Source organism: Juglans microcarpa x Juglans regia, chromosome 3S (genome assembly GCF_004785595.1).
Source record: "Juglans microcarpa x Juglans regia isolate MS1-56 chromosome 3S, Jm3101_v1.0, whole genome shotgun sequence".
Classification (NCBI taxonomy): Eukaryota; Viridiplantae; Streptophyta; class Magnoliopsida; order Fagales; family Juglandaceae; genus Juglans; species Juglans microcarpa x Juglans regia.
In genome coordinates, this window is record NC_054599.1 from 15,439,801 (window position 1) to 15,454,829 (window position 15,029).

General features: G+C 35.3%; 1 long non-coding RNA gene and 1 other non-coding gene across 2 annotated transcripts; one reads left to right on the forward strand and one right to left on the reverse strand.

The window, feature by feature from the left end:
• The first annotated feature begins 5,147 nt into the window (after positions 1-5,147).
• LOC121258178 lies at positions 5,148-5,671 on the forward strand. The gene is made up of 2 exons (XR_005939354.1): positions 5,148-5,239; positions 5,524-5,671. It is a non-coding gene; the product is annotated as an uncharacterized LOC121258178 (long non-coding RNA).
• Positions 5,672-12,847: 7,176 nt separating this feature from the next.
• Positions 12,848-12,954, reverse strand: LOC121258923. Its single transcript, XR_005939474.1, has one exon. It is a non-coding gene; the product is annotated as a small nucleolar RNA R71 (small nucleolar RNA).
• Between the last annotated feature and the right edge of the window lie 2,075 nt (positions 12,955-15,029).

Sequence of the window (15,029 nt, forward strand, 5' to 3'; positions counted from 1 at the left end):
ATTTGGACAACCCTACCATGGGATGTTAAATATGGAATTTTGTTCTGATGTAATGTTTTAATTATGTGATGCCAAAAGAATTTTGAATAAGAATATTTTCAAACTTTCGTTCTGGTAGTTTTGATAACATGTGCTGATTATGCATTCTAAAAATTAAAATATTTTGTTCTGCATTCTGAACTCTGTAAATCCTCATGTTTACATATTAGTATATATTCTTTACTTATTGAGTTGTTGATAACTCGTCCCTTATCTCCACAATATTTTTTAGATGATTTGAATATTTCAGTTGAGGATCCAGATTTTGGACCATGAGTGAGATGATTTGAGCACAGTGGATTAAGCACATAAGGTTTATTTGAGTGTTGAAGAATTTTATTAAGTAATTGTGTCGTGTTCTGTTGACTTAGTATTTTAGAAGGTTGATTATATTGAGGTAGTTGGTTTGAAATAATAATTTTTTGATAGCATTGAGAATTTGAAGTCTATAAATATATTGTTAGAATGTGAGTTTAAATGAAAGGTAGTTTACTAATTGGTATCAGAGGCAGGTTTAAGGTTTTGCAAACTTTATGGATTGAGTTTCTGAAAGTCTAAGGTTTAGAGATTCTGTATATTTTTAAAAATGATTTTGATGAGATCTAAGGTCATAGAATTCTGTAGGCTCCAAGATATGATTTTTTATGATGTTTAAGGTTTTAGAATCTGCAGACCTAGAATGTGTCCCACGAAATCTGAAGTTTTACATCTTGCGTATTTTAAGAAATTGATTTTCATGAAATTTGAGAGTTTTAGTACCAGTAGATTTATTCTGTGGATTGCAGGAAATGATTTTGATAAGATTTAAGGTTTAGATTTTTGAAGGTGTACATAAGCTTGATCAAAGACCAGGTTCTGTAGAATTTAAAATATGAAGTTTTGGATTTCTGCAATTTTGAGAAAATAATTTTCGGATTTGATGTTTCAAATTCCGTGGACATTGAGGGATGATTTTAATGAGATATATGGTTGTAGGATTCTTCGGCTTTAAGAAAGGATTTTGAATAAGGATCAAGGTTTTAGATTCTGTGTGTTTTAGTATATATATTTTGATCAAATGCTAAGGTTTTGATTCTGCAGGCTTTAGTATGAGTTGGTCAATTATGAGGTTGCTGATATTGCAAACTTTAAGAAATGAGATATATGATTTTGGATTTTGTGAACTTTAAGAAGTATTGTTGATAAGATTTTATGGTTTGAATTTTATTGCATTATGAAATAATTCCTTTTGAGATTTAATTTTTACATTAGGCAGACTTCAAGGAATAACTATGTTGATAATTTAAGGTCTTAGACCCTGTAGACTGTGAGGACTGAATTTTTTTTAAGACATTTCAGGATTGAGATTCTGCGGGTTTTAAAATTGAGGTATTTGAGATGAAATGTTTGAGAATTTTGTGAATTTTAGAGATGATAGTTAAGGTTTAAATTCTAAAATTGCGGAATTTAAGACAACAACTTTTATAAGTTTTGAGGTTTTAAACCCTCTAGACTTCAAAAAGTAGTTGGATGAAACTTAAGGGTGTAGATTTTCTGACTTTTGGCCATAAATATTTTTATAATTTAAGGTTATAGACTTTGCAAATATTAGGCAATTGATTGTATCGGATTTGAGGTTATAAGTTCCACAGGTTTTAAGAAATTATTCTTTTCAATTTTTAAAGTTGTTGGTTGCAGCTAAGAATGATATAGAAAATTTAAGAGTACAATTGAGTTTGTATGGATTTGGGAGACAAGAAGTTGGATTGCTATGAAAGTTCGATAAGAGTCACTTTGGTAGGTAGTAGAATGGAATAGACTCTTAGTTTAGACATCTTGGCAAAGTTATCAGAGTACGCAACGGAAGTGTGGACTTCGGTAGTATGATGATTTAAAAGTAAACTTGGTGAGGGTTTGGAAATTAATGACTTGAGATCATTTAGGACTTAACTTTAGAGAGTTTAATTTCACTATTCATATGAGGTTAATATCTATGTTGAGAGTGTTGTATTTACGATTTAATATGGGGTTAAGTTAAGAATTTGTGTAAATTATTATTAGGCTTGTAACATATCTAGGAAAAAGAAGGAAGAAACTGTCTGACGGCGAGAAGGTAAGAGAAGTGAAGAACTGAAGTTTGGGAGAGTTCGTTTGGATCCATAACTCCTATCAACTCATCATTACAATTTTTTCAAATTCTAACACAAAATATAATAAATAATTCAACTTTTTTAAATTTCAAAACAATAATAATAATAAATAATATTCTAATAATATTTTATCAACTCAACTCAACTCAACTCAACTCACTTTAGCATCCAAACGCACTCTTAGGATTTGGTCATGGAGATAGGCTAGATCAGAAGGGAGACGGGCCTGTGACTTGGAGTTGCGGATCAAGTGTTTTGGGTTGCGTTCAATAAAGGGTCGTTATTACATTAGCTGAGAAAGCCCAGTTTACTAGACTATGGTCGTGAAGCCCATTTACATGCTTTAGTAGTTACTATTGTTTTATTACAATTGTAGTCGTTTCATAGGGTGTTCTAGAAGAGGAATCAGTTAGTTACGGTCTGTATTGTTAGTCCTATTTGGGTGGAACGTTGGCACCCTTTTCTGTTATGCAAAATCTGAATCAAAATATTCTTCCTTTCTCTTTCTCTCTCTCTGTCTCTCTATTTTCTTCTTCATCCATGGAGGTCCTCATCCTCTAAGTGAGTTATCACCATTATAAACCAGTATCCATTTACATAAAATTCTTAAACAAAAATACTATAGTGTTACAGTTGGTATCAGAGAGTGATCCCAAGTGACAATCACTCAATCAGCTTTAAGATGGCAAAAGGAACTCATCTCAATCAGCTCCAAGATAGGCTGACATCCTTGAAGAAATCCACAAATTCTCAACTCAAAAACCTGGAAACAAAGATGTTAGCTCTAAAGAGACAATCAGATACAGTGATGCAGCAATTGGCCACTATTACTGTAGAGTTACAGAAGATGAACAATGACAATCCAAGGGCAGAGAGCTCTTCAGGCAACCAAAAACAAAGATTTCACCAAAGGGACATGAATATGGAGGTATAGCCTCTGCAAGTATGAATTGACTTCACTTCTTTTCATGGAGATGACCCAAATGGTTGGTTGTACAAAACCAACCATTATTTTGCCTATTACAACACTCTACCCCAATACAAATTAAGATTGGCCTCATTCCACATGGAAGTACTAGCTTTGGTGTGGTTCCAAGATCTAGAGGAATCGGGAACTATCCAGGATTGGGAAAGCTTTACTAGAGCCTTATTGGTGAGGTTTGGACCATCAGCTTATGATGATCCAATGGAGTCCTTAACCAGGTTAAAGCAAATGGGCTCAATGGAGGAATATAAGTCTAGTTTTGAAGGGTTGTCTAATATACTGAGGGGACTATCAGAGGGCTATAAACTGAACTATTTTCTCAATGGTTTAAGAGATGAAATAAGGCTACCAGTGCGTATGTTTAACCCTAGAACACTGTTGTCAGCTTACAGTCGAGCAAAAACTCAAGAAGAAACATTGGGGGTGGGAAAGAAAAGCATGAGGGGCTTAAGCTACAACCATGACCTAGGAATCTTGAGACACCCACCCAGCCATACAAATAACCTCCCTTACAACCAAAAAGCCATTCCTCACAACCAAAAAGCCATTGTCTCTATCCCAAAATGAACCCCCAACAGATGAAAGACAGGAGGGATAAGGGTCTGTGTTATTACTGTGATTCCAAATGGAATCCTGGCCATGACAGCAAAACCTTCGTATTTAGCTTTCCTAATTGACAATAAGACCTTCCTTATTTAGCCTTCCTAATATATATATATATATATATATATATATATATATAGTTCCTTACTTAGACAGATCATGTTCCTTATTTAGACAGATTATGTAAATAGTCCTAGTTTCCTTTTGTAGACAGATTTGATTGCTGTAAATTTGGCTTGATTCTAGCCTTGTATCACGCACACTAGTGCCTATATAATGAAAGGAAATACTCACAAAGGAGGCATTCAATCTAATTTGACATGGTTTCAGAGCCAAACCTTAGAGATAGTTTCGATTCTTTCTAGTGAGGAAATTATTTTTTTCTAGTTGGTAGGTGCCAATTTTCCTACTGTCGGCACCTTTTGTGAATGCTTTGAGGGCTGCGACAACTTTTGGCTCGGTGGGTGATAGTTTACTCATCTATCGGCACTATCTGGGAGTTTTGGGGTTGTTGACACCTTTTATGAGTGCTTTGAGTGCTACGACATTTTTTCGATTGGTGGATGATATTTTTCTCCTCCTATCGCCACTGTTTGGGAATTTTTTGGGTGATTCTAGTTCGTGGAGATCAAACTAGAATCTCAATACTCTTGTTTGTTTGCTGTCGGCTAGTTCTTTGCAGAGTTTTAGGACTGTCTGCGAGTTCTTTGCTTAGTTTTGGGCTGTGGCAATTGCTGTGAAGTTCCTTTTGCCTGTCGGCACAGTCTGTGGGCAGTGGGCATGTATTTTTTTCTAGACTTGTGTTTTTTTCTCTTACATGCATCATGTCTTCCGATTCATTTTCTGTGAAATTCAGGAGTAAGAATTACTCTGCCTGGGAATTTCAGTTTCATTTATTTGTTATGGGAAAAGAGTTATGGGGTCGTATAGATGTGAGTGATCCTGCTCTTACTGAGATTCCTAAATTGGCTTAATGGAAGATCAAAGATGCTAGGGCAATGGCATGGATTTTAGGATTTGTTGACCCTCTTATTGTTCTTAATGTGAGGCCATATAAGACTGCTAACTCTATGTGGGAGTACTTAAGAAAAGTGTATAATCACGACAATATTGCCCGATGTTTTCTGTTGGAGTACGAGATCGCCACTTATCAGCAAGACAAAATGTTACCAAATGTAGTGGCTTATGCGGTTCATGGGAAGGCAAGGGTGTGGCGTGAGGAAGGTTCAATGTTTCAGCTGCAAGGAATATGGTCATATTACTACTCATTGTGCAAGGAAATCTTGCAATTACTTTAAGAAACTGGGGCATATCATCAAAGAATGTCCTATATGTCCCCAAAATTGTCAGGCTAATGCTTATCAGGCCACTGTGAGTCCATCTACTTCAGTTAACTCTGCTATTGTTGGTGATTCATCTATTCTTACTCCTAAGATGGTGCAACAGATGATTATTTCAGCATTTCCAGCCTTAGGGCTACAAGGTAATGGTTCACTTCCATCCTTATCGTGGCTTGTTGATTTTGGTGCGTCTAATCACATGAATAGTTCCTCTGATACACTTAGCAATGTTCGGACTTATAATGGCTTGTCACAAATTCAAATTTCCAACAGTAGTCAGTTACATATTCATGTTGATGGGGACGTTAATTCCACAGTTAGAGATGTTTTTGTATCTCCTGAGCTTTCCACTAGTCTTATATCAGTAGGTCAATTGGTTGATAACAACTGTGATGTTAGTTTTTCTCGTGATGGCTGTCTTGTGCAGGATCAGGTGTCGGGGAAGATACTCGCGAAGGGGCCTAAAGTTGGACGTTTATTTCCTCTGCATTTTTCCATTCCTATTGTTCTTTCATTTTCTTGTAATATTGTCAACAATAAGGGTGAAGTATGGCACAGACAGTTGGGTCATCCTAACTCTATTGTTTTATCTCATTTAATAAACTTTGGTTCATTGGGCAATATAGATCAATTTTCTTCTCATCTCTCTTTTGATTGCTCTACCTGCAAATTAGGTAAAAGTAAGTCTCTTTCTTTTCCCTCTCATGGTAGTCATGCTGAAAGTTGTTTCGATTTGATTCATAATGATGTGGGGAATTTCTCTTGTTACCTCACATGCGAATTATAAATACTTATTACTTTCATTGATGATTATACTAAGTATACTTGGATTTATTTTCTTCGTTCTAAATCTGAGGTCTTTTCTGTTTTCCAACAATTCATCGCCTATGTTGAGACTCAATTTTCTTCCAGAATCAAAATTCTAAGGTCTGATTCCGATGGTGAATATATGTCTTGCAAGTTTCACAATTTTCTCCAACAAAAAGGCATTGTTTATCAGCGGTCTTGTCCTTATACACCTCAGCAAAATGGTGTCTCTGAACGTAAAAATAGACATTTGTTGGATGTTGTTCATACTTTATTGCTCCACTCATCTGTTCCACCTAAATTTTGGGTCGATGCATTATCCATAGCAGTTTATTTAGTTAAAAGATTTTCGTCCAGTGTCTTGAATTTTGAAAATCCTTACTTTCGTCTTTATCATCAGCATACTCGTTATCTTGATATGCATACTTTTGGTTGCATTTGTTTTTTCATTGGTCATCCCATGAACGTCATAAGTTATCTCCTTAATCTGTTAAGTGCACTTTTATGAGTTATAGTGTTTCACACAAAGGCTATGTTTCGATATGAACCCGTGGGAATATAATCCCTTGAACCCACAATCAATTTGAAAACTCACCCAAGAAAGCCAAAATCAAGCCAATGGAGAATTTAGACCCATTGAGGAACTCGTTTCAAGAACCTAGATTATATGAAAATCTAGACCCGTTGAAGAACCTATCTCAAGAACCTAAATTATAAGGAAGAACGCCACAAAGGTTGTGATTTGCCTTTGATAAGTTCAAAAGTTCATTTAAGAACAAGAGGAGATAAACTCAACTCGCAATGAATAAATTCATCAAATTTCATAAACTCATTAAAATGAAGTTACAAAGAGTATTTAAACCAAAACCTAATTCCCCTATTCTTCCAAAAATACCCCTGAATGAATAGTATTGCGGCTACAATACTCTTGAAACCCTAGTTCAACAAAATAATAAATTTCCCAACATGCCCTTGCATAGGCGCCCTCCTTAAGTCCTTCTAATAATAAACTCAATTATTCTAAACTAATAAAATAAGTCCTTTAAATGAATTAAACAAGTTCAAAGCCTTCAAGTGCCCAAAGCCTTTAAATCATGTTGTTACCCTTTTCCGTAACTTGTATCAAATGAATCAAAACCGGATTTTCATCCTTCAAGCCCATCTTGAATGTTGGGCTCTTGCTAGACTTGTCTCAATTGGATTGCACCAATCCTTGGATTGTCTCCTTGATCTCCTTGGCTCTTGACCTTGAAATTGGCCCATCTGAAACTTGCAAAGGATCTTTAAGACTAGGTTCATCTTGGTGCCCATCATTCTCCCTCTCCTCAAAAGAATTCGACCTCGAATCTCCACCTGCATCAAATGGAAAAACGTTAGTAACATTGAAAATAGCAGAAATATGATACTTACCTGAAATATCCACTTTATATATATTATCATTAATTTTCTCAAGAATTTGAAAAGGTCTATCCAAGTTACTGCTGTCATCAACAAGCAAAAGTATCAAAACTAAAGGAGTAAGTGGATTAAAACTATAAATAATTTCAAAAGGAGAATATGAAATAGTAGCATGCAAGATTTTATTATATGCACATCCTTATAAGGGCAAATGATACTCCCGCAAATATCCATGTAACAATTCAATGAATGGCAAATGATACTCCCGCAATTATCCATGTAACAATTCAATAAATGGCAAATGATATTCTCACAAACGTTCATGAAACACATCTAAATTTTTCCTTACACCAAAATGACTACTCCAATTATATGCAAACTCAATGAACGACAAACAATACTCCCATAAACATTCATGCAACACATTAATGAATGGCAAATGATACTCTCACAAACGTTTATGCAACACGTCTAAAGTCTTCTTTGTATCAAAATGATCACTTCAATTATATGCAAACTCAATGAAAGGCAAATGATACTCCCGTAAACGTTCATGCAACAAGTCAATGAATGGAAAATGATACTACCATAAACGTTCATGCAACACATCTAAAATCTTCTTTACACCAAAATGATCCATCAAACCAAATCCATGCACAAGCAATTCACGCATAAGACTAGTAGGCTCATAAAATCTATTCTCTTTAAACAAATACCAATCTAGTCTATAGAATTGACCAAATGATGTTTTCTCACGTACTCCATACACACTAGCCAAGCTATCATCATTAACATACAATTTTTATCATATTCAAGTCTCAATAACTTTACATCTAAAATTATGACAATAAGTATTGTCGTACCTGACACAAAATCAATGTAATGCTCTATCTCTCTAATAGGTGGCAATCCACTAAATACACCGCTAGGAATCATGACCTCATATCTTTGCAACAAAGAAACAACACTAGGCAAAGAGTCGTTAAATTCGTTAATATAAAAGCTTGATTTAGTATAAAATCTCAATTTTGTTTTTATGTTTCTCTATGCAATCTCTCTTTCTTTTTTCTCTCGTGGCTCCACTTTTTTTTCTTGACTCTAAGCCACCTCTCTATTTTCTTTTTCACTCTCTCTTTCTCTTGATGTTTCGGCCTTATTCTCTTTTTTTCTCTCACTCTTTTTTTCTCTTCACTCTCTTTTTCTTCTTTCACTCTCCTCTTTTTTTGAACTCTCAACCTCACAATTGTTTTTCAACTCATTCTCTTTTTTTCTTGAGGTTTCAGCCTCACCCTCATCTTTTTTCTCTCTCTCTCATTTTCAGTCTCACTATTTCTTTTTTCCTCAATCTCATCTTCACTTTTACCCCCAATGTTTTTTTTATCAATCTCACTTTTTTGCTCTGGCTGATACTCATGGACCTATGTTGGAGTTAAATGAACAAGTTTGATTGTTTTTCCATCCTTTTCAAAACTGTACATATTCCTTAACCCATCATAGATCACCTTCCTATCATATTGCCACAACTTTCGCAACAAAATATGGCCAGCATGCAAAGGCATTAGATCACAAAGCATCACATCATGGTATTTTCCAATTGAAAAAGAAACTAGCACTTGCTTATTTACCCTAACCTCTCCACAATCACTCAACCACTGCAACTTGTATGGTCTAAGGTGTTTCAAGGTAGGTAAATTTAATTTTTCAACTAAAGTAGTGCTAGCCAAATTAATACAACTCATTCCATCAATGATCATACTACATACATTATTGTTAATGTGGCATCTAGTATGAAAAATATTCTCGCTCTGCTGCTCTGTATCATCCATCTTAATTTGTGTATTGAGAACACGCCTGGTAATAAGAGACTCATCATACTCTTCATTCTTACACATATGTTCAATACTAGGCTCACGCCTAGTCCTATCTCTCCCACCTTGCAGTTTTCTAGACACTGCATCTTGTTGAGCCATCCTATCCCTCACTTCACCCAACATCAAGTTCAACCCCTCAAACTATTGTTGCATGGCTTGCAACACAATGGATGATTATCTGTCATCCCCTTTGGTGATGAGTCACTCCTATGAGACATCATAATGTGCTGCACAAAAAGAATGTTAGTAGAAAATCTCACATACTCCCTTACGTGTTTACACTCGGATAATGGAATTTCACTCGTGTTTCACTCTTAATTGGATTTTTGTTTATAATAGTTTCACACTTTATTGCCTTACTCAATATTTTTCCCACTCAAATTCTTTAAAAACTAGTTGAACTAAATCAAGATAATACAACCTTGTATTATTCCAACCAGCAATAGGTTCAAGAAACAAGAACAAAAAATAAGGAAGGAATAAAATGACATGAGACTAAGGACTTTATATGAAGGAAAGAGTAATTACAAAACAAATGTCTTTGAATATGCTACCTTTTCTTTTCTTCGATTTTTTTTATTTTTTTTTCTTTTCATTTCTTTTCTCTAATTCAATCACAAATAGGAATATTCAATTGTGATAATCAAATAATTGAATTCAAATACACAAGAATTAACAAAGAAGTAGAAGAGAATCAACGAGACAACACTCTAAGCAATTGAAAAACTTAGAGATGCAAGAAACCCTAAAATTTTAAAATCCTAGGTGATGCAAATTTCAACCAAACCAAAAACTCTATGAATTTCGGCAGCCTACTTTTTTTTTTTTTTTTTTTGGAACCCTAGAACAATGAAACGCTAAAATTAAGTTTAAAGATGCAAGAATTAAAAGATAGAATCAGACCTAATTGGAAACCGAGCCCTGAATACCAAATGATACGAACCCGTGGTTATAGAATTTCTTGAACCCACAATCAATTTGAAAACTCACCCAAGAAAGTCAAAATCAGGCCAATGGAAAATTTAGACCTGTTGAGGAACTTGTTTCAAGAACCTACATTGTATGAGAATCTGGACCCGTTGAAGAATCTGTCTTAAGAACCTAAATTATAAGTGCTATTTGGTTGCAAATGGGTTTATTCTATCAAGCTACGAGATAAGTGCTATTTGCTACTTGTTCAATTCACCATGTTTTTCGAGAGGGAAATAAAGTTGTAGATTGGTTAGACAAGCATGGGGCTTCTGGTAGTGATTAAGTTTTTTCCCACATGATGGAGACTCCCCGAGTTTTGCGTGGCCTTATTCGCATGGACAACTCTGGGATGCCTTCGCTTCGTGTTATTTAGTCTAGTTTTGTCTTTTGCTTGAAATTTTGTTGTTTGTTGTTTTTATTTCTTCTGGTTTGGTTTTCTTTTGGCACGCTGGGTTTAATTTGTACCCCAGATGCTTGATTTGTAACCACGGTTTTCCTCTACCACAAGTGAGGGTTATTAACAAAATTGGGGAAGGACCACTATTGGACAGGTGACCCTAACTCATTAAAAAAAAAGTGCTATTTTTATGTGATTTCTATCACTCTTTTAATTATGAATAGTGTCATTTTTCCTTTAATCCTATTGATTTTATTTTATTTCAACATATTTTTATTTATTTTCTTGGATTTGAAGGAATAAAAAGATTTAGTGCAAAATGAGAGCATTTTGGTACAAAATAAGGGACTAAGGATTTAGACCAATGAGAGGCAGTAAAGAGATTTCTCGCGCCCAAAGGTGAGAAGGCTTACCACTGGGTAGGTGAGGAGTGATCTCCATGCCCGTTTATTAGTGATCTCAGCACCCATTCCTTAGTGATCTCTGCACCCGTTCATTTGTGATCTCCGCGCCAGTTATATTCAGCGCACACGTCATTTACCCAATGGGATCCTCCCGAATTTTGTACTCAATCTGCTGACTACAAAATCCTCCCAATTTCTGCATATCAAGCCGAATATCGCTGAATCTTCCGTTTTTTATAAATTTGATAATCTTAGGATATTTTTTTTCCTTCTACGTTAATATTTATCTTTAAAATCTATTTTTCAGATTTTTAAGCTAGATTAGAACTGCTTTATCTTGTTTCCAGATTTGCATTTTTACATCTATTTAATCTCGAATTGTGGGATGAACTTTAGATTCATCATCTTTTTCTTTATGCTTTAGAGTCAATTTTTGAGAGTTTATGGTAAAGAGTCTAGTATTATTTTGAGGAGGTAGATCTGGAAGGCAAAGGTGAGAGCTATATGCTTCTTCAACCAACTCCAACGAAGAACATTATTATTTTTTTTATTGTAATTTTCTTATGAACTAATTGTATTGTTTAGAGCTTTGAAGTAGCCTAGCATTGCACACAGTTTATATTCCAAGTCATTTTATCTTCAATATTTTCATGATTGAGTGTTTATTCCTTGTTCTTCATGCTTACAATTTTCTAGCTAACTATTGTTTGTTCTTTTAGGTTACAATGAGACTGAGAGGTGATTTGCGATTAAAGCTCTAGTATTAAACACCATTAGTTGAATGAAAGTAGAGATGCTTTACCACAACTAGTGTGATTTTCAAGAAAAATCAAAGAACTTAACGAGTCTCTAATTAGTTAAATTCACATAGATATATGGAATTATTAGTTGGAGATATTTTTGGTATTGTTAGAAAGAAAATATTGAATAGCCAAGAGATTTTTATCATCAACGTGGGATAATTGAAATTCTATAGCAAGGAAGAATAAATTGTGTGAGATTTGCTAGGTGAAGTCAAATGCTCTAGATCTATTTTTATTATTGTTAAAATCTTAAATTTAATATTCGTTTCTTCAGTTTAATTTAAATAAACCATTCCTCAAATTTCGGTTTTCCAAATAGTAATTAATTTAGTCAATTTCAATATTCAATAACATAATTATTCCTTATCGATTCAATAATCAATTTCTTTAAAACACTTTACTACTTGTTACAATTTTGTGCACTGGCCAATTATATTTTTACATGAACAAGTTTTTGGCGCCATTGCCGAGGTATAGTTATTTGTTGTTGATATTAATACCAGTTAGATTTTTATTAGTTTGAATTTTATTTTATTTTATTAAAAAGAAGAAAAAAAAAGATTTAATTTGATCTCAGTTTGATCTTTTCAGGAATCAGAAGTGCATGCACTGATCTAGATCGTTAGAGCATACGCTTTGCAATCCCGAGATTGAAAGGACCTTACGTTGGATCATTAAAGAGGAAAAGAAAGAAGTCGCCTCCTGTGAAGTTAATATGGGCGACCAGGAGCACAAGGCGCTAAGAGACTATGCGATGCCCTCGGTCAATGGGGCAACTTCTTGTATAAGCCGACCAAATATACAAGCCAATAACTTCGAGATCAAGCCAACCATCATTCAAATGATCCAACAAACTGTCCAATTTGGGGGGCTGTTACAAGAGGATCCTAATGTCCATATTGTGAATTTCTTGAAAATTTGTGTTAGTTGTAAGCACAACGGAGTGACAGATGATGCAATCCAATTGAGACTTTTCCCTTTTTCACTTAGGGAAAAAGTAAAAGTTTGGTTGAATTTTTTGGCACCAAGCATCACCACCACCTGGGAGGAGTTGGCACAAAAATCTTTAGCAAAGTATTTCCCTCCGGCCAAGAGAGCGAAACTAAGGAATGATATTACTACCTCCACCCAATTTGAGGGTGAATCATTGTATGAGGCATGGGAGAGATACAAAGACTTATTGCGCAAGTGTCCACATCACGACCTCCCCCTGGCTTCAAGTATAGACATTCTACAATGGTTTGGGACCCACAAATTGATCTATCGTTGATACGGTTGCTAGAGGAGCATTAATGGGTAAGACCCATGAAGCCGCCTATGGACTTCTAGAAGAATTGGCATCCAATAATTATCAATGGTCTACAGAGAGAGTAATGCCAAGAAAGGCGGCTAGAGTTTTTGAACTTGATTCTATTACCACACTGGCGGCGCAGATTGCAAATCTTTCACAACAATTAGGTAAGATTAACGTTAATGCTATTCAAACTAATATTGTTTGTGATCATTGCGCAGTAAATCATGTAAGTGTTGATTGCCAAGTGGGGAATCATTTTGTCCAATCGAGTCAAGAACAAGCCCACTACGTGTCAAATTTCCAATGTCAGAACAATTCTTATTCAAACACGTTCAATCCCAGATGGAGAAATCACCCTAACTTTTCATAGAGCAATAACCAATGGCCGGTTAGCCACCTCAACAGTTTCCACAGCAAGAGAAGAAGCTGGCACTTAAGGATATATTCATGCAGTACATGCAAAAGACTGATATGGTGATTCAAAACAACTCAGCATCCATCCACAATCTTGAGGTGCAAATCAGTCAGCTTTCCAACATGCTCATCGAGAGGACAGCAGGGAATTTACTGAGCAACATTGTGACCAATCTGAAGGAGCATGTCAAAGACATAGCATTGCGAAGTGGGCAAACAAATGACCAGCCACAAACAGTAAGTACCGAGCAAGATACAGAAGCTAAAAATGTGGAGATCGAGGTGAAAGAAATCGATTGGGAGGCGACCGACCAGCAAGCTGAGAAGACTAAAGAGAATGAAGGGGCTAAAAAATCCAAAAAATCCAGGGAGTTTACTTCTGAAACTTATTTTCCTTCAATTTATGATCCACCAATTCATTTTCCACAAAGATTAAAGAAAAATAAAATTTATAATCAGTTCTCTAAATTTGTGAGTATATTTAAGCAATTGCATATTACTATTCTTCTCATTAAAGCCTTAAAACAAATGCTTAAATATGCAAAATTTTTGAAGGATATATTATCAAACAAGAGGAAGTTGGAGGAGCATGAGACTGTGATGCTGACTGAGGAGAGTAAATTTTACAAAAGAAGTTGCCACCCACCTAAGTTGAAAGGTCCAGGAAGTTTCACAATCCCTTGCACTATAGGAAATTCCTATTTTGATAAAGCTTTATATGACTTAGAGGCGAGTATTAATATAATGCCTCTCTCTATTTTCAGGAAACTGAGTCTTGGAGAAGTAAATCCGACCACCATCTCTCTACAATTGGCAGACAAATCTATCAAATATCCGAGAGGACTCATTAAGGACGTACTGATAAAAGTTGATAAGTTCATATTTCTGGCCGATTTCATTGTACTTGATATGGAGGAGGACGAGAAGATCCCTTTGATACTGGGCCGACCTTTTCTAGTGACAGGGAGAACTTTAATTGATGTCTAGAAAGGGAAATTCGTTTTGAGGGTAGGCGAGGAGCAAGTCACGTTTGATGTGTTTAAATCTATGAAATTCCAGTTCGAGGTACATTCTTGTTTTCAAATAAGGGACCGAGACATGGTTAAGGCTGACAAGACGTATGAAGTCAAATTTCCAAAACAACCACTTGAGGTATGTATTACTCACTCTATGTCTATTAAATCTAAAGATCAAAAAGCTAACGAGTGTGAGAGATATTTGGAAGCTACCCCTTCACTTTCTCATTCAATAAAATTGAAAGTGGAAGAGCTAAACTGATCTCAGCCAACGTCACCCAACCCTAAACTCAAGCCACTTCCATCAAATTTAAGGTATGCGTTCTTGGGACAGGACTCTACTTTTCTAATTATTACTAACAATTCACTGAGTGATGTAGAGAAAAAGAAGTTGTTGAGAGTCTTGCGGGAGCATAAAATGGCTTTGGGTTGGACCATCTTGGACATCAAAGGAATTAGTCATTCAATTTGTATGCACAAGATTTTAATGGATGATAATTTTAAACTGATCGTCCAACCTCAAAGGAGATTGAATCCATCAGTATACAAAGTGCTGC